At 37.2% G+C, this 19,350-nt stretch overlaps 1 protein-coding gene across 3 annotated transcripts in view; it reads left to right on the top strand.

Moving 5' to 3' along the window:
* Window positions 1–19,350, top strand: part of CDH8 (cadherin 8) — a 335,942-nt gene that overhangs the window by 110,775 nt on the left and 205,817 nt on the right. The gene's annotated exons all lie outside the window — the stretch shown is intronic.

Below are 19,350 nucleotides of genomic sequence, written 5' to 3'. Positions count from 1 at the left end.
TAGAGTGGATTAGGAAATTATAGTTAACCAGAAACTTCTGTGCTATAGCCATCTTACCTTTACTGAACTGTTTTTAGGAGCACTGCTATCACCAATGACCCACCCCTGCTTTTTTTGAGCCATTGAAGTACCCACTACATTTTACAGAGCAGTACCTATTCCAAAACGTGATTTTATAATTTCTTTTTCCTTTTTTGGATCTGCTTATGTATCCTCAAACCCTGACCTTGAACTAGGAAACCCCTGATCACAGAAAATACTATGACAGGAAGGATTTTAGGGCTATTCCTTCTCTGACAAAAGTAGTAGGCAGGATCCAAATTCAGAGTATATGATCACGAAAGTCATCCTTATGTGTGTAATATATACCCCAGTTTGTTTCAGATTGCATTTAAAACAACATTTAAGGTTACATGCTATGCAGCAAAATCACATAAAGTAGACACAGGTGAACATGAGGAGACAAATAAAAAACACAAATAGAGGTATAAATTAAAGTCCAGAATTAGATAAATAGCCTGGCTTCATTTGATCTCCTCGTTGGTACCTACAATATAACTTTGGTGGATACACCCATTGCAGCAGCAAATCACAATTAATTTTGAGTCTTCATATCTTACCCATTTATTTCTCCGCCAAGACTCCACTTTGTCAATCTTTTGTGCAAGGAATTCTCCTTTCATTTTTTTTCCTTCTTATCAAAATCTAATTGTTCCTCTATGGTTGGCTGAAATGGCACCTTTTCTAGGTAAATTTCCATGGCTTTCTAGCAGGAAGTTCTCCCTACCGTTACCATCACCATGGAAAGAAACACAAACAAGCTAAAACACCTACATGTTGGTTTTAGATTCTGACATACAAGCAGGAGCTGAGAAAATGTATTTTTCTTTATTTTTTTTTCTTGTTTGATCAGCTCATTTAGGGCAGAGAACTTGCCTAATTCATCTTTTCATCCAGATTAGAGTCCAGATTATTAGCACCTGCAATACATATGGAAGATTTTATCTCAACTATTAATAAATGATAAACAGGGAAGTTGTTATTTTTGCCTCATTATTATGATTTCTACATCTTAATGGCCAAGTCTGTATCTGTCTATTGTAAATGTGTCAGAGACTCTCTTGCCTGTGTAAATGAGTCATGTGCCTGATAAATATGGTGAGACAGAAAACTCTCAAAACTTCTGCAGACTTCAAGGTCAATTTCAGCTAAGAAAAGGATTTTGAAGATATTACTAGCTTCACAATGCAATGTGTATGTGCCCCTATAAATATATATGGATTTTTTCTCTATCTAAAAGATTTTTCTTGATAAGAGAGTAGAGACTAAAAGAAATAATCTACACTAGCATATACACAGTTATTTTTTAAAAATGCTTAGTCTATGACGTCTCTTCCAAAAGCCACATGGAATGTGCTACGGTTGAAAGTGTGGGTTTTGAAGTTAGATAGATAGAGTTTTGAATCCTGGTTCCATCCCTTATTATCTGGTTGACTTTGAAGCTCAGGGAGGTTCAATTATTGCTTATTTTCCTCAGCTACAATGCAAAGATAATTTCCATCTTGCTTTCACTGTGTGAGAGTTGCGTGATAAAATACAAGGCAGAGATGTGCCATAAAGTAAGTAAGTGTTCAATAATTGGTGGTTGTTGCGGTTTTTAAAATTATTTTATGAATCTATTTCCCACTTTACCTTTGGCCCTTTTTTATGTATTGATTTTATGCATTGGGTGTCTGGTTTCTGTTTGACTCGAGCCTCTCTGGTTAAAGGAAGCAAAGGCAGCTGCACTATTTTATTGTCAAGTGTGAATTATTCCCTTCATTTCTCATGAAGGTGAATATCAGGATGAAGGTCAGCTACTATCTCCTTTCTCTCCCCATTACCACTGTTCTCTCTCAGCCTGTCTCTTCCCTCCCCTCCTTCTTGCTTTCATTTTTCTTCCTTTGCCACTGCAGAGATGCCAGCCCCTGCACCTGTATGCCCTGAAGAATGCCAGCAAGGACTAGGGGATTTCCTTGTGCAGAAAGTGAAAAATAAAATTCTAATTGAGAAATTTACCATTATTAAATTGAAATGAATGTGATGTTCAAGAACTGTCTGCCAGTTGACAAGCTGTCAAGACAAAACACACATATATATTTGCCCAAATGGCAGCCAAATTATTTTAGAAATCTCTTATTTGGAAGCTGGAGACACAGCTCTTTTATATTCTACTGTGAATTTCAGAACTTGAGGAGAATTCACTTTTATAGCAATACCATGTAAAGAGTGGCATATGCGTTTGTCTGATTCTAACTGTGGATCCCAAACTAGCATTGTCAAAGTTGGTCTTTCAATGGAAATTTGCCTACATTTATTGAGTTTCAGACACTTTAAGTGGCCACTTTTAATGCTGCTGTATATTGGAGTGAGGGGTGGTTAATCTGTTGTATGTCTACACCTGGGTTCAGGTAAAATAAGCTTTTTATTTGATTTGGAAATAGAATCTAAGATTACTAGACTGCAAATTTGCCTTTTACTTGTGTAAATGCTATAATCCACAGAAGTCTCATTTTCTCTATCTGTATAGTTTGCACAATAACTCCTACCTAAAAAAGTATATTTGGAAACATTCAATGATTATATTTAAAGTACTTGGCATAGCATAGAATCGGTGACCAATAAACATCACTTTCTTTGCAATGATACATTTGTGAGTTACCTCTACTAGTAAGATTCAATAAATTGTCTATATGAGTGCCTTGGTCAATGAAAAATTGCTTGACAAGTCTTAACTTTATGTTTCATAAAGGCACATGTTGGAATAAACTCTTTTTTATTCAAAAGGGCGTATTAGTGGAGGTAGAGGAGAGATGAGAAAGCCAAGCAGTACTTAAGCTGGTAGTTATCGCATTGTGGAGTATAGCATTACACAAAACATGACACTGGAGGTTTTCTTAGTTTTCTTTGAGATTCAGAGCTCTTCTAATAATGATCAGTATGTGTTGAAAAGTTGCTATATATCAGAAGCTGTGTTAAATGCTTCTAATATCCACAACAATCCTACAACATTAGTACCGATATTAACTTCCCTATTTCTCATTATTTTTAATCAGAAAAATGGGAGAAATAATAACTAATCCAAATCCAGATATTAAGTGGAGGAGCTGGAATTTAAACCCAAACATCTGGCTCTACCTCCCATGGGTTTAACTAGTATGCTCTACTAATCTTTGATAATGTCTCTAGAGAATTTTGTTTATATCAGCGCTATGATTCTGCTGCATATTTATCATAGTTAATATTTTTCCAAGGCAGAAGAGCTCTCGAGGTCAGCATAGTTTGCAAATTAAATTGAAGAACTAAGACAGAGTGGGACAAGGAAAAGTTTGGGTGAAGTAATACAGAATTTTCAAGGTACACACTTAAACACTTTGACAATGTAAGAACAATACATCACATAGAATTCAAATAACAATAAAATTAATTAAGATCCATGTAATGAATGACTGTGGCTGAAGTGCTGTTCATATAATAAAGATAAAGACTGAAGAGCGAAACTGGGGTTGACTGTCTCTGGATTTCCTGGTGGTGAATGCAAAGGAGAATGCACTCTCCACCAGAAAGTATTGATCAAAATATCAGAGGAAGGTCAAGAGATGACTTGGTAAAATATGTTGCAAAAAGGCAGATCTTACTGCTTTCCAAAGGCTTTTGACTGAAGAGGTTATGGAAGGTGTAAGTATGCAATAGGCAAGAGAACTTACTCTCAAACAGTAGCTCAACCAAAAGGAAGTGGTTGAAACTTGAAAATAATTTCAGTGTTTTTCCTTCTTCTATCTTCTATTGCCGTTAATACTATGCCTTTTCTTTGTGAATATGTCTCTTTATGGTAAACATCCTCAAATCTTCTTTTGGAGGAAGGCCGTATAGAATACATTCAATTTCTTTTGTGTTTTTCATTGTCTTTAATTTTGAATAAATTTAATCCTAGAGAAAAGTTGCAAATGTAGTCCAAGTCTATTTTTCCTGAACCATTGGAGAGTGAGTTGCTGACAGGATGCCCCATCATCATGGGATGGCTCGTTAAGTCCTTTCCACATGGATGTTTTTCTACACAAGCACAATACAACCATCAAAATTAGGGAATTAATATTGATATGCCATTGCTATTGAATGCACAGACTTCAGTCAAATGTCTCTATTTGTCCCTCCGGTATCCTCTTATAGTAGAAGGATCAAATCCAGGACTACACTGCATTACCATGAGTTCACCACTGTACCTCCAATTCTATAGCAACACTACAGGATTCATTCTGATTTTTCCCCTTTCTTCAACAGTGATAAACCTCAGTTTCTTTATCCTCGATATATTTATTATTTGGGTCACCCTTCACCCTCCTATAGTAGATGATTTCCGTTTGCTCCCTCTGCCCATCCCCTGACTCCCCCACACAAATATTTATCTGCTGCCACCTTTCTGCACCTACATGGATTCCTGTCTTGCCCAGCCACACTTACGGCTTTTGGAATGAACCGTTCAGGCAACAGGAAGACTGTCAGGAATGGAGGCAGGAAACTGTATAATACTCTTTACTTTTATTCTCCTGTATTTTTAAAATGTTTCTTATTATAAAATAGACCTATGGCAACATTTTCCAAGATGTGTTCAAAATAGGTTTACCCCAAAAAAGGCATTTAATTGGTAAACACTGAACTAAATAAAGTGAAATGCTTTTCACACTTGGAGTCTTTAAAGTATCAATATATCATAATTTAATAAATTCATATTATGTGCCTTTTTGAACATTCAGACATTTATATGATCCCAGAAACTTTTTTTTTAGAAATATCTTGAAGCACTACTTAAGTTTACATTACAAAAGTTTTACACATACTTGTCCAATAAGAAGAGATTTTTAGTTCTATGTAAGGCCACGTTAATTTATTATGCAGCTAAATAGTAAAATTTGCAATTTCTAAGGAGTGAATTGAATATTATGATGACTACAGCATACCTGGGTTACCTAGTTATTCTTGTCACTCCCCAATACATATTTTAGTCCCGTATAAAGAAGATTTCTAAAATGATAAAGAGATTCATTTTCATATTCTTTTTTTCTTATTAAAGAAACAATGTATGTCACAAGCATAAAAGATCAAAGAATGTTCATACTGATAAACTGTCTTCAACAGAATATACTTCTTTCTTTTTTTATACTACGCTCATTTTTATTGAAGTATAATTGACATGCAATTTTATTTCAGTTTCAGGTGTACAACGTAGTGATTTGATATTTTCATACATTACACAGTGATCATCACACTAAGTCTACTTACCATCTGTCACCATAGAACATTATTACAATATTATTGGCTATATTCCCTTTGCTGTACATTGCATCCCGTGACCTATTTATTTTATAACTGGAAGTTTTTACCTCTTGATCCCCTTCACCTATTTCGCCCACGCCCTCACTCCTCTCCCCTCTGGCAACCACTAATTTGTTCTCTGTAACATACTTCTTTCTCATAATTTAGAGGTTGTGGCTTTCTGTCTCTCTCTCGGCTAGATTTTAAAAGGATTGAGCAGCATTTCTCTATTTTAATGGAGAGCTGCAAAGTGAGAAAGGAGAAAAACTTCTCTTTATGGATTTGATTGTACTTTTTGTCTTGTTTGATTCAGAGTGACGAACACAATTGAAATTCTTTAGTAAAACATGGGAGGGAAATTATGAGGATTGAAATAAACATTCTCAAAAGACGTTCAGCTGCTCTACCTGATCTGAATGCCTGTAACAGCTGTGGTTCCAAAACTCTAGGATGGAGTGAGGATCGTGTAGTTTCGCTTCTGCATAAGGAAGCTAAACCGCCATCAGGGATACATAGACGGTTGGTATAATAATGACTGACTCTTTTCTTGGATCTTATGATGAAAGTGAAACAGTCATTTCTGATACGTGGATTTTGGTGGTTCCTGAAGGTCTCCCTAAATGGTCTATGGCTTAGAAATTACTGAAGTATCCAAATGGGAAACTTATTGGCAGTTAACTGTGAGAGGTACCTAAAATGAATTAGTCTTCCAAGAGGCATTGTGCTATTTCTTCATTGTGGCTAAGAACAAGTTTGACATATAATGATGGGAATATAGACAAGGTTTCTTTGACTGCCTTCTGTGTTGAGGAAACTCCTTCCATCAAATTTTGCTTTCATGCTTACTCTTTTGTACTCCCTATATTATAAGAGGATACTTTATTAATCAATTAATTGATAGCATCTTATAATTAATCAATTGTATTGTTCCTAATGAGATTCTGACTATTTTTAGGACTTGCATTGGTCAACTCACATCCCTGATCTCTTTAATTTTAAGGTTCTGTGGGCCAAATATCAATCCATGAAAATATGCTAAGACAGGTAGAATAGTTTAGGAGAGTTTATTATAAATCATATAGAAATACAGCTTTCAGTCATTTTAAAAAAAGTTAAAATTCTAGAACTGCTCAGTATAGGGCCAGCTCAGAATACTTGGTGTCACCCTTGTTTTGGGGTTCCATTACCAACACAAACTAGGTGTTTTCACTGGTCTCTTCTTATAGATTTGGCCTGTCGACTTAGGAATTTTAAGTAAGAAGAAATCTTTGAAATCTTTCTAGAAGATGAATTCTCAATCACTAGCCAATAAAAATCCTTCAGAATGGTACAAATCACAAGAAAATGTGATGAAATATTTCATTTGATTTTACAAGTTGTAATATTGGTGTCACTTTTGTTCTATATAATGGATATTAAATAAAGATATATTTCATTAATTACATAAAATCCTGAAATTTGAACCAGTGAAAACAAATTTAACAATCTCTGCCCCAACCCCACATGTGAACAGAGTCACTCCCTGTGGGATGGGATTCATTGCCTCAGTTTACTTTAGAAACCAGTATCTCCCTCTCACGGGTATCTCTTAATTTAAATTGGTGTTTCAAAGGATTAAAATTAAAGCACTGATTCAGCATTAACGACATCTAAGTGATGAGGCAATATTGATTACATATCTCAACCTGTGCCTTTAAAACAGGTCAATTCATCAATGTACTAAAGAAACAATGCTTTCTTTCCCTTTTAATTTTTTCTACCATTGTATCCCAATGCTTGCTCATTAGAGTAAAACCCAGTTTAGTTGAGTAACAATTTGGTTTTCAAATTAAATTCAATTTGATTATCCTAGTGTTGTCTCTTTAAGTTCTTCAGAAACATGTCCTCTACTCACTCACATTTTGATTCGTCCTGTTTCTAGATAAATTGGTTGACCTCTCTGAAAATTTTACCCCACTTCTCTGTTCCCTGAGAAATGTCCTGTGGCCAAAATTTCACTCAAGATAAACTTTGTATTATAGATGAAGGTTGAGAAACCAAGGCAGGATTCTATCCAGACAATCCCTTAATCCTGTTGTCTTCCTTGTCTCTTTGCCCTCATATGAGAATTAATATTTTAGGATGCAAGGTATTTATTAGTTCCAGAGGCAAAAGGGCAAATCTTCCTTAAGTTATTCAAGCCATGTTGGTGTTGAGAGCTCTGTGAATTAGCATCAGCACCCACAGTGTTATCGGTTTTTTGGTTACATAGTCATTCTAGAAAATCATGAATTGAAAGAGGCTGAAGAGGAAAAGCTCATAGAATTCAGGTTTTGCCCACATTCCCCTGTCAGAGAAATGAATCCACTGCATGTCAGGGCAGCTCCGAAACAGGCATTTGTGAAATTCTGAAGGCCGAAAATGAATGTGGGACACCTTTGTCAATGTATTTTTGGTGTACAGCACACTCTTCTCAGAACCTTGCCTTTCAGAGCTGGTGGGGGTGCCTAGAGTCTCCACTGTGTATTAATATTTCTTTAGCTTTGGTATTTGTGCATGATGGACTTAATAATCATACTTCCTGGATTCACTGGACTTTGAAAATTGCCACTTGATTTTTAGACCCAAATGCTTTTATTCTTTGATTGATTAGCGATCACAGTTTTATGGGATATGTGCCATTTTTATCACTATTCTCTTTACCAATAACTTCACATAGAGAAAAATATGATGAAATTTATATGGTAAGAGAGCTACCTGCATAGGTATGCACATAGATTAGTAGATAAAGAGTGGTAGAGAAGATATGCAAGCTAAGAAATAAGGAGTAAAGATATAAATTTAGACCTGTGGAGAAAAGAAACGTAAATGTCTGTGTGTTTGTGTGTGTGTATTTGATATATAATTAGATATCCTAAAAAAGGACAAAATAGTTACATTATAAGGTATAGATAAGAACATATGGATTGCCTCAGATGCATCTCCCATTCTAACAAGATTTCTTTCCTTGTGTCTGCACTCGAAGAGTTTAAAGCCAGTATAACCATATTTGTGCCACTGTTGTAGATGATTTTATTCATTTTCTTTTTGTCAGGGAGCACGACACCAAGGAATCTTCTCTTTATAACCATGTCAGACTTTTTGGATCCTATCATTATCTACCGATTATTAATCTTTGGAAGCCACAAGATTGGTTTGAGTTAAAGAAATAGAATAGGGGCTGGAGAGGAGGAATTTGTCAAATAAAGGTCTTTGAAATAGGTGTTGAAATGTCTACAGGTATACCTTCTGAAATCCAAAGCAATGTTATTCTCTTAAGACTAGTATAATGAATAATTATTTTATTACTACATAGAGATTAATGTTTAATATATTTACTTTATGCCAAACACTGCCTGTGTGGATTCATTTAATCCTAACAACGACCTTATGAAATGAATTTTTTATTTTTATTTTTAAAAATAAGTGATATGACTCAAGGTCATATCACTGGTAAAAATAAAAGCTCCCCATCAGAGAAACAGAGCCACTAACAGTCTGTGGAATAAAAGAGTTATTACAGGGATAAGACCATACACAATTACGGAGCTGATAGAGAAGTCTGTACAAAGCTGTTGTGTTTGCCTTGGGCGATGGGAAGGAAAGCTGGAAGGGAAGTGGGAGAGACCAGGAACACGCTGAATCTAAGAGGACAAACTGGAGCCTGTGCCTAAGCCTCCTACCTCAATTTTCCATGAGGTGGGTAACCAGCAGGAGAAGCTGGTGCCCTTTGTCATAGGGCTATACATGTACCTGGCCCCAGACTTGGAGAACCTGAAGGTGCAGACCCCATAGGAGCTGAAGGAGCAGATGGTGTAGTTGCTGAAAGAGCTGTGAGCTGGATTCTGCTCCATGCTAACACGGTGAACTTGAAAATCTGCTGAATGAGTCCTGTGCCGTCCCAGTGCCTGACACCCTACCCTGACAGTTCGTCTGCCTTCTCTTATTCTCCCTTCAGAATCTCATGCCAAACCCAACCAGGACACTATAGGGAAGGGAATTCGAGAAATATAATGCCAGCTTAGCTAAACTGATAGAGGACAAAGCCATGACAGATACCATTTATTTAATTTCTATTGTAGGCTAAGTACTGTGTAAAACACTGCGTTGATTTTCAGAAGGGGGCATTATACGTCAAATATTATTGTTGCACATTGTCTATTATATGGGAATTATATATCATATAGGTCAAGTGTCATCATATTTTTACTGTAAAAAATGTAAATAAAACTGGATTTGTGTTTTGGGCTGAATTCTGTTCCCCCAAATTCTTTTGTTGAAACTTTACCCCTCCAGGACCTCAGATTGGAACTGTATTTGGAAGCAGGGTCCTTGAAGAGGTGATTAAGGTTCAGTGAGGACGTATGGTCAGGCCCTAATTCAATCTGATTGATGTCCTTACAAGAATAGGGAATTTGGTCATTACACCAAAACACGGGGGCACACACGAGGAGAGGGATGACTATGTGAAGAAGTAGCAAGAGGGTGGCCATCTGCCAGCGAAGGAGAGAGACCTCAAGAAAAACTAACTCTGCCAGAACCTTGATCTTGGACTTCTGGCCTCCAGAACTGGAAGAAAGAAGTTTCAGTTGTGTAAACCACTCAGTCTGTTGAATTTTGTTATGGGTACTATAGCAAATGAATCCAGTTCATGTGGCCAAATTTACTTAATAGAGGATATACAAGGGTCAGAATTGGAAACTAGAGACTTATTAAATCAGATACCAGTGTTCTCTCTTCTATAACTATCGTGTGCCTGTGTCAGCCTTTACTTAGGGTTGTATCTCTGGATACATATGGAGCAAACATGGATTTCCAGCTATGGAATTTTTTTTTAATTGGAAATTGCATTCTCAAGTGTGTTGAACCGCTTTTGTTTTTTAAATTAATTTTTAATTTTAGTATAGTTTTAGATTTATGGAAAAGTTGTGAAATTGTATAGAGTTCCCATACACTTCACACCCACATTCCACTACTATTAACATCTTACATTAGTACGGTTCATTTCTCAAAATTAATGAACCAATATTGACACAGCATTTTAAACATTGTGATGAGTCATGGTCAGGTATTTTTGTAGAATTTCCCTCATTTGAGATTTGTCTGATGTTTTACTCATAATTAGATTCGAGTAATGTGTTTGGGGAGGAAAACTACACAGGAGAGAGCACCATTTTCATCCTATTATATCAGTAGTATTTATCCCTGCTCATGGTAACCTTGATCAGCTGGCTGAAGTAGTGTTTGCCAGGTTTTTCAGCTATAAAGTTACTCATTTTTCCTGCTTTCCATACTGAACCCTTTGGAAGAAAGTCACTATGTCCATGCAGCACATACTTAAAAGGTGAGAAGTTATTGCTTCCTCATACATAATTATCTACATTACTTGTGTGAATTTCTTGTCCATAGGAATTTGTTTGTTCTTCCTTCCTTATTTTTTTTTCTTTTTTTCTTAAAATAGCTACTCAAGGGTTATTTATTTCATATTTTGGGTTATAATCCAATACAACTTTATGTTCTTACTCAATTTTTTTTCAGCTTTGGCCATTGGGAGCCCTTTTGATTGTCTCCTGTGTCCCTTTGATGTATATCTATCATTTTGTTTTTGGTTCATTTTTTAGCACTTACATTCTTTCTTACTTTCTTGCACTGCATAATGCTCCAGGCTCATCTTGTATATTTGTTGCCGCAAATCTAGAATTAGCTGTTTCTCCAAGGAGCCCTGGTCCTTTTTATTGGAGTATTAGAAACCAAGATCTGAGTGTTAGGTGTACTTGTTGCTACTGGGTTGTCTTTGCTTCTAGACCTTCTTTTATATATATATTTGTAATGTATATATTATATATATATTCATATATATTCATACATAGATATGCTCCTTTTTCCATCACCTCCTATGTTTTAAAACACATTTGTAATATAGCTATATTATTTTGTCACAATTTGCATTCCATCCTGGGAAATCCCAACATGCTAATTTTTAAAAATTTGCATATACTAAGATTCATTCGTTGTGCTGTAAATTTCTAATGGTTTTGACAAATAAATTGTACCATGTGCCCATCATCACAGTATCATACAGAATAGTTTCACTGCCTTAAAAATATCCCTTGAGGTTTACCTATTAAACTCCTTCATTCCCTAATCCCCCAGCAACCACTGATCTGTTTACTGACTCTATAATTTTGTCTCTTCTACAATTTCATATAAATGGGATAGTATAGTTTGTAGACCTTTCACTTAGTAATATGCACTTAAGATTCATCCATACTTTTGCATGGCTTGATAGTTCATTCCTTTTAACCACTAAGTAATATTCCATTGTATGGATTATCATAGTTTGCTTATCTTTCCACTTATTGAAGGATATTTTGATTGCTTCCAGTCTTGCGTGATTATAAATACAGTTACTATAAATATTCCCATACAGGTTTTTCTTTAGAAGTAAGTTTTCAATTCAGTTGGGAAAATATCTAGGAGTAGGACTGCTGGATCATATGGTAAGAGTATATTTAGTTTTGTGAGAAATTTTAATTGATCTAACCAAAATACTGACCACAAAGCCCTTTCAATAATCTGTAAGACACTGTAAAGATATCCCTCATTGGTTATCAGGTGAAACAATGGTAGAAAATCTAGAGTAGAAAGCAATCAGTCAATACAGAGATGCACAGACATACTTGAGTGAGTTCCAATGATCCCGTTATAAGTAGGAACTATCATAAAATGATAGTTTATATATGGTTGCTTCTGTTCCCAAACACAGGTAGACATTGACTAAATCTGGTTCAATTAGTCTCAACCCCAGATATTTGCCCCGAGGACTGTGAGGACATTGAAGCAGTATCTTTCCAAGTAGCTCATAAAAATATGAGGACTTGGAACCATCAGGTAGACATCATCTTTTCATGGTATATATTAGAGAAACAGAGAGAAGCTATGCTTCACAGAGAGGAGAAATGAAATAGGCAACGAAGACGAGAAAAAGAATGAGAGACTGAGACTTCTTGTTGAATTTGTAGTCTCTGGTTCTAGATACATAATGAGTATCATACGGTTCCCATCTCTGGCTTCCACATGGCAACTCAAAAAGGGGAGGGACAAATTCTCTTTCTTAAAAGCAAAAATTTCCTAAGAAATATAAAAATATCTGCTGGATGTTGTGGGTGCCAGTGAAAAGGAGTCATTCAAAGGAATTTTGGTCTCAGGGATGAGAGAGAGAAGCGTCTCTCTTCCTGGCTGTGTAAGCAGTACATAAAGGTAATAAATATTTACGCCCACTCAAATTGTGTGCAGTTTTCTCATGGCATGAACTTAGAGACTAGATTATCACTCTTGTGTCTTCCTTGTGAAAGATCATGGCTCTTCAGGGCAAGGTGTCGTGTATATATTAGTAATATGTACTGCATATCTTTATAATAAGAGTAAAAGAGACATTTTTTCCTTAATGTTCTATCAACAGCTGCCTGTGTAAAAGCAATGAATTGAAATTTAAGTCTTCGGGAAAGTTTGGACCAAAGTATAAGATGGGCTATCTCTTCCACCAGGCTTATAAAGGGATCATCTCCTTGAACTGGAAGAGAAAGAGAAAATGAGAAGAAATATTCTCAGTTGAGTATGAAAAAAGACTCTTTGTGCTGAGTGCAATGTCACTCTTCCATCCATTTATATTCGCAGATGCTATTAATGGATGTAAGATCACCTACAGTCTTCCGTGCTTTGTTCTTTTAAAAATTACTACTAAAGAAAAACTAGATGATCAAGACTGAAAACAAAGGGCAAAATTCATTCCTGAGCATGTCTTTATTGTCCCTTTTCTCACCTTGACAGAATCATCTGAATAATGATAATCACTCCAGGATTCTTTTCTCTTTTATTGCTATTCCTGTGTAATTATTAGGGCTGCTGATACCATTAGGTGACAATGAAATAATATCAAACAATCCCCACAGATTTATGTCTATGTAACAAGTTACAACGTCAAAATTAAATGAGAAGAGAAGTGCCAGTATCCGTCTTAAGAGCTGCCGTTGTAGTGTCTCACAGCTTGGGTAAACACTACGTAAGTGCACTGTGACGACCTCTTAGGCGCCGCCCGGCAAAGAAAGTGAAACCATGTGATGTGAATCCAGCATTGTCTCCACTGCTTGAGGTAGCACCAAGGGCTTTGGTAAGTTAGATTTTTCAGAAGCATAGACAACCATTCTTGTCCCTGTTCAGACCTTTCTACATTTTCACAATTTATTGTCCCCTCATACATGTTTTTCAATTATGCATTGACGTGTAATATCCAAACAATAAAATGCCTATAAGAGCACAAGCTCACAAGCTGAGCAGACTTGTGCAATCAGCACCCAAGTGAAAAATCAAAACAGTACCAGCCCTGTAAAATTCATTCTTATTCTTTCTTCCAGTCAGTATTCCTGTAGAGTAACTAACATCCTCACTTCTAGAAGCATAGATAAGGTTTAAAAAAAATTTTTTTTTTAAAGATTTTATTTTTCCTTTTTCTCCCAAAGCCCCCTGGTACATAGTTGTGTATTTTTAGTTGTGGGTCCTTCTAGTTGTGGCATGTGGGATGCTGCCTCAGCATGGCCTGATGAGTGGTGCCATGTCCACGCCCAGGATTTGAACTGGCAAAAACCCTGGGCCGCTGCAGCAGAGCGTGCGAACTTTACTCAGCCACAGGGCCGGCCCAGCATAGATAGGTTTAGCCTGCTTTGTATTTTATACCAGTGGACTCATATGCTACTTTTGCTTTTGTATCTGGTTTCTTTCTCTCAAAACCCAAACAAGTTTGAAACCAGGTCTAACAAGTTTACAAGAAATTTGAATGAACCAGTGAATACACTTATTTTTATATTCATTTATCCTATTGATTCCTCTTGCGGCTTCTCCTCTTTTCTTTTTGATTCTGGCTCTGGAAGGTGATTTTAACGTTACATATGTTATTTTGGATAGCCCCTCATTATGCACCTAGCTCCAGGCAGCTATGTGGAAACTTCCACGGCAGGGCCTGCTGTGTTTCAAGCTCGTCTCAGCACCATGTTTTTAGTTCTGCCATTGATAAATCTGCACCATTGGTCATTAAAGAGGTCTCTAATCTACCTCATTCAAGTCTCATCTTTTTCCTAACAGTAATTCACTTCTTAAAACTATGTTCATTCCAAAAGAAAACTACTGTTCTGCCTCTCCCATTCTATTTCGTTTTTTGGTTTCAACCCCACTTCTCTATTGTCCCTAATGTTATTGTCACATCCATTGAACAGATATTTAGTGAGCACCTGCATTTATAGACAGTGGAGTCAGAGATAAAAGCTGGGTTTGCAGATAGAAAGACCTAGTGGTTAAGACTTCATCCTCTGGAGTCAACAGGCCTTGTAGCAAATCCCAGCTAGTTTCCTTAGAGCAGCAAACCCACCTTTAGTTTTTTGAGTTCCACCTCCAAGGTTTTTCTCCAGGATCTAATATTCCATTAACCTACATGGAATGTGTCATGATGGAGAAAACTATTATAATTTTATTTATATAAATTGTCATTTAAAAAGGCAACTTTATCTCACCACTAGTATTACCTGCCGTAAATAGGAGATCACTGCCAGATAAATATAATGTTAGATAAATATAACAAAATATATATGTAATATTAGATAAATACAATGTAAGATATACATTAATATAGAAAATCATTAACTCTTATATAGATACTGTTGCCTGTTGAAGGCTCTTGTCCCCAAGCCTGCTGTTCCTTGCCATATAAAAGGATATTGGTGAATATCAGGAAGATGTTAAACATGTACTAGCATAAAACTGAGATATAGTCTCCAGTATAATCAGGATGGTTAAAAGGAGAATGAAATGGATATACATCTGTCACCATGAGTTTGAAATTAATTAATCCTGATTCCTTGTATACTAGAGTGCCCTGCTGGAATGCTTCTCATATTTTTGAAAGCAACATGTTATGCAAAATGCATATTCACATTTTGGTATATGCCAAGCAAGGACATCTACAATAAATGTTCTCTCTTAAGCCTACCTGCCTCCACGGGGCATCTAATCTGGCGGGGAGGATAACCAGCTTTCTTGAGGCTCATCAAGGATGTGGAAGGATGGTAATAGCAGGAACCATGACTGCATAGGTGACCCAGGGATGCCTGGAGATATCACCCAGAACTTTGCTCTCCTAAGATTTGCATGGCAGGATGTCAATTAAAATTTCACGTTTCCTCTTGACTCAGAGGACTGGCAGTCATTTCTTGAGATCTTTGGAACTGAGAAGTAGGCACACAGTATAGCCTACTCAAAAGGCAAGTCATAGGAGTAGGGTGGAGTCTGTGTTAGTAGGACTGTGTGGGTGCTGCTTAATAGCTAAAAGACTGATTCCCACAAAATGGAAAGCATTTAGCATCATCTCTCCATTCCTAGGCCTAAGAAATCCAGTACACAGAAGCAATTAGCATCATATTCAAATGAGCTAGCAGGTGGATGAATTTAAAGATGTGTGATTGTTTTGAATATTGGATGGGAACTTTTACATTTTATTAATCAAGGAAAACACATTTGATCAGAAGATATTTCAAGATGTCAAGACCAAAGTGAGCTATTGCTGTACTATCAGCAATGGCAAAAAGGGGCAATTTTGAAGCTCCCCTCCCCAGCCTTAGAGATGAGAGCCATGTTGGGTTTTGAAGGGACATTCTACCGCATTAGACATGGCATTTGCTTTGAACAGAAAAGCTATTCCTGATTAGTTCTAAGATTTTGCCTGACTTTTTAGATGTATCTGTAGCTCTTTAAGTTCGACAGAGCTTCTATTACTATAGAAGCCAATTTGAGAGAGGGAATGCTTAGAAATGTGGGATCCAAGGTGAGGCTCAGGATCGCATAAAGAATATAAAAATATGCTTCCTTATGTCTCTGATCTAATGCTTCCTTGAAATGTTCAAAGATAAAAGCTAGGGCTTTGAAGCCAGACTGCATTTGAATCGTGGATCTGCTCCTAACTACTGGGCGACCATGGGAAGGGAGTTTACCTCTCTGAATCTGAGTTCCTTTTTCTTTAAAATGGGCTTTAGAAAGGAAAATTATGTTAAAGGATAAAATACTCCACCGGCATGCAATATTTCAATAAATGTCAGTTTTGCCCAGGCTCTGAGGCATACCTAATGATCTAGTGGTTAAGATTCGACACTCTCACTGCAGCAGCCCAGGTCGTTTCTAGGTCATGTAATCACATCACCTATCTGTCTGTTGTCATGCCGTGGCAGCTGTGTGTTGCTGTGATGCTGAAAGCTATGCCACTGGTATTTCAAATGCCAGCAGGGTCACCCATGGTGGATAGGTTTCAGTGGAGCTTCCCGACTAGACAACTAGGAAGAAAGACTTGGCCACCCACTTCCAAAAACATGGTCCATGAAAACCCAATGAATAGTAGCAAAATGTTGTCTGATACAGCCTGGAAGGTGAGAGGATGGTACAATAAAACCGGGCAGGGTTCTGCCCTGCTGTACACAGGGTCACTAGGAGTTGGAATCCATTCTACGGCACCACCACCACCAACTGAGGCATATCTACATGTTGTGAAGTTTACCCTGATTTACCTTCTCAGTCAGCATGTTACCGCCGAATTCTCTAATCATTAATATACATAAATCTGGGTCTTTCTCTCTGACATTTTTGTTAGGATAAATTTTCAGAACTAAGCTAGTCTGTTTAAAACAAATAATCGATTATTCTATTACCTTTACTGCAGTTGATATTTTGACCCTTTGTTTCTGTGACCCATTTCCTCTTTTATTATTTTTAAAATTCACCCTTTAAAATTAACATTTTATTTTTGACCTTTCCTCTGAGTTCCATGACTAGAACTCAGACTGCCCATGTGATATGTATAAGTGACATTGAGGCACCTTTGTAAGAGCCAGCACATTCAAAACTGAATGTATCTGTTACTTATTGCTGTGTAAAGATGTTACCACAAACTTCTAAGATTTAACAACACATATTTATTAGCTTGTAGTTTCTGTGGGTCAGAAGACATTCAGGAGCTCTGCTGGTCCTTTACTTTAGAATCTCACAAGGCTGCAGCCAAAGTTTCAGCCAGGACTGAGGTCTCATCTGAGGCTCGACTGGGCAAGAACCCAATTCCAAGGTCTCTCAGTCATTGGCAGCATTCAGATCCTTGAGGGTCTCAGTTTCCTTGCTTCTTGTGTCTGATGGCCACCCTCCGCTCCTTGCTCTGTGGCCTTTCCATATGGCAGCCAAGAACATGGGATCTTGCTTCTTCACAGCCAGCAAGACAGAGTCCCTGGCATGATAGACTGTGCAATCTCATGTAACATATTCGCGTCCACACTGCCACATACAACTGGCCATTTTGCTGTATTCTTTTCATCAGAAGCAAGTCACGGGTCATATTTATTATTGACCTCTTCCTCTCTGATTCTACAATAGTAAGAGTGGTACTTCCAAAACATCGTTTTGAGCGTGGCATCCCCTTGCCTCACACCTTTGAGTGCATCTCCATTGCACTTAGAAATAAATGTAGGTGGGGGCCGGCCCGGTGGCACAGTGGTTAAGCGCACACGTTCTGCTTCTCAGTGGCTTGAGGTTCACCGGTTCAGATCCTGGGTGCGGACTGGCACCGCTTGGCAAACCATGCTGTGGTAGGCATCCCACATATAAAGTAGAGGAAGATGGGCACGGATGTTAGCTAAGGGCCAGTCTTCCTCAGCAAAAAAAAGAGGATTGGCAACAGATAGCTCAAGGCTAATCTTCCTCAAAAAAACAAAAAACAAACAAAAAACAAAACAAAAAAAAAGAAAGAAATGTAGGTGGATTTGAATTCTTTTATAATAAATAGGGGTCACCTACTTTTCAACTGTTATGTCTTCTCTGACCCTCCTACTCCAAGAAACTGTATTTCACTTGGCTTAGCCTCCATATTGGTTGTCTGGATTCACCATTGCCATGTCCAAATGCATTCTCTGATTATGACATGTTCCTGCTTACTGAGCTTTGGTGTTTCTCTATTGCTTTTTAGGTATAGTTCAAAATTTATAACATGGCTGATAATGCTCTGTATAATTTAACTATGCCAACATTTCCATGTTTTCTAGCTGTATCCTCTTCTTCACACATGCTTTCTGTCCTTATGTGTGAAGGCCTCAGAGTCTCCATGCATGCCCTTGATTTCACCTAGAAGACTCTAATTCTATTCATCCTTCCAGTCTCAGATTGTCATCACTTCTTCCAAGTCTGGTGAAAGACTTATCATTCTGTCTTTTCCTTCATACAAATAGTAATTGCTTAATTGATCACTTGTATTGGTGCTTGGCTGTAAGCTCCCTGAAGCCAGTGATTGTATTATTCATTGTCTTCCAGTGCCTATCACAGAGCCAGATACATAGCAGGTATCTCAGAAAATATGTATTAAACAAAAAAAAGCAAGGTAGGACTAAAATAACAAGCAATGTTCTCTAACGATTTCAATTGCAGTTAAAGAAATAGACAAAAGTCCCTTTTGTATTGAAGTTAGGTGTGTAAGAGAGTTGCTTTCTGATGATGTGTGCTCCCGAAAGGTGCCACGGAAGAGACGGGGAGAAGTTCAGCAATGACCATGGCACAGAGCAATTTGTGAGAATGATGACAAGTAGCTAGTACAACTGACAGCACCCAAGGAATCTAGTGGTGAAGTAAACTTCAGTGTCTTACAGAAACATGAGGCTTTTTTGTGTTGGAGTGTTATCAAGATCTGTATTGCCTCTCAGAGTGACAAGGAACCTGATCCTGAAATGTGACAAAGAGGAAATTTCTTTTAGATGGTATTGTGTCTTCAATCTTCCTACATGAGCCAAACTGATGTAGAAATAAGGAAAGTGCTATCAGTTTAAGTGAAAAAATGCTCATGGCCTCCCTCATTTTTTTTTCATTTTCTAGTCAAGTTTCTCCCTCCTGTTCAAAAGAAATCCACTTTAA

This window comes from Equus asinus, chromosome 28, assembly GCF_041296235.1.
Source record: "Equus asinus isolate D_3611 breed Donkey chromosome 28, EquAss-T2T_v2, whole genome shotgun sequence".
Lineage (NCBI taxonomy): Eukaryota > Metazoa > Chordata > Mammalia > Perissodactyla > Equidae > Equus > Equus asinus.
This window is presented reverse-complemented; position numbering and strand designations above follow the sequence as displayed.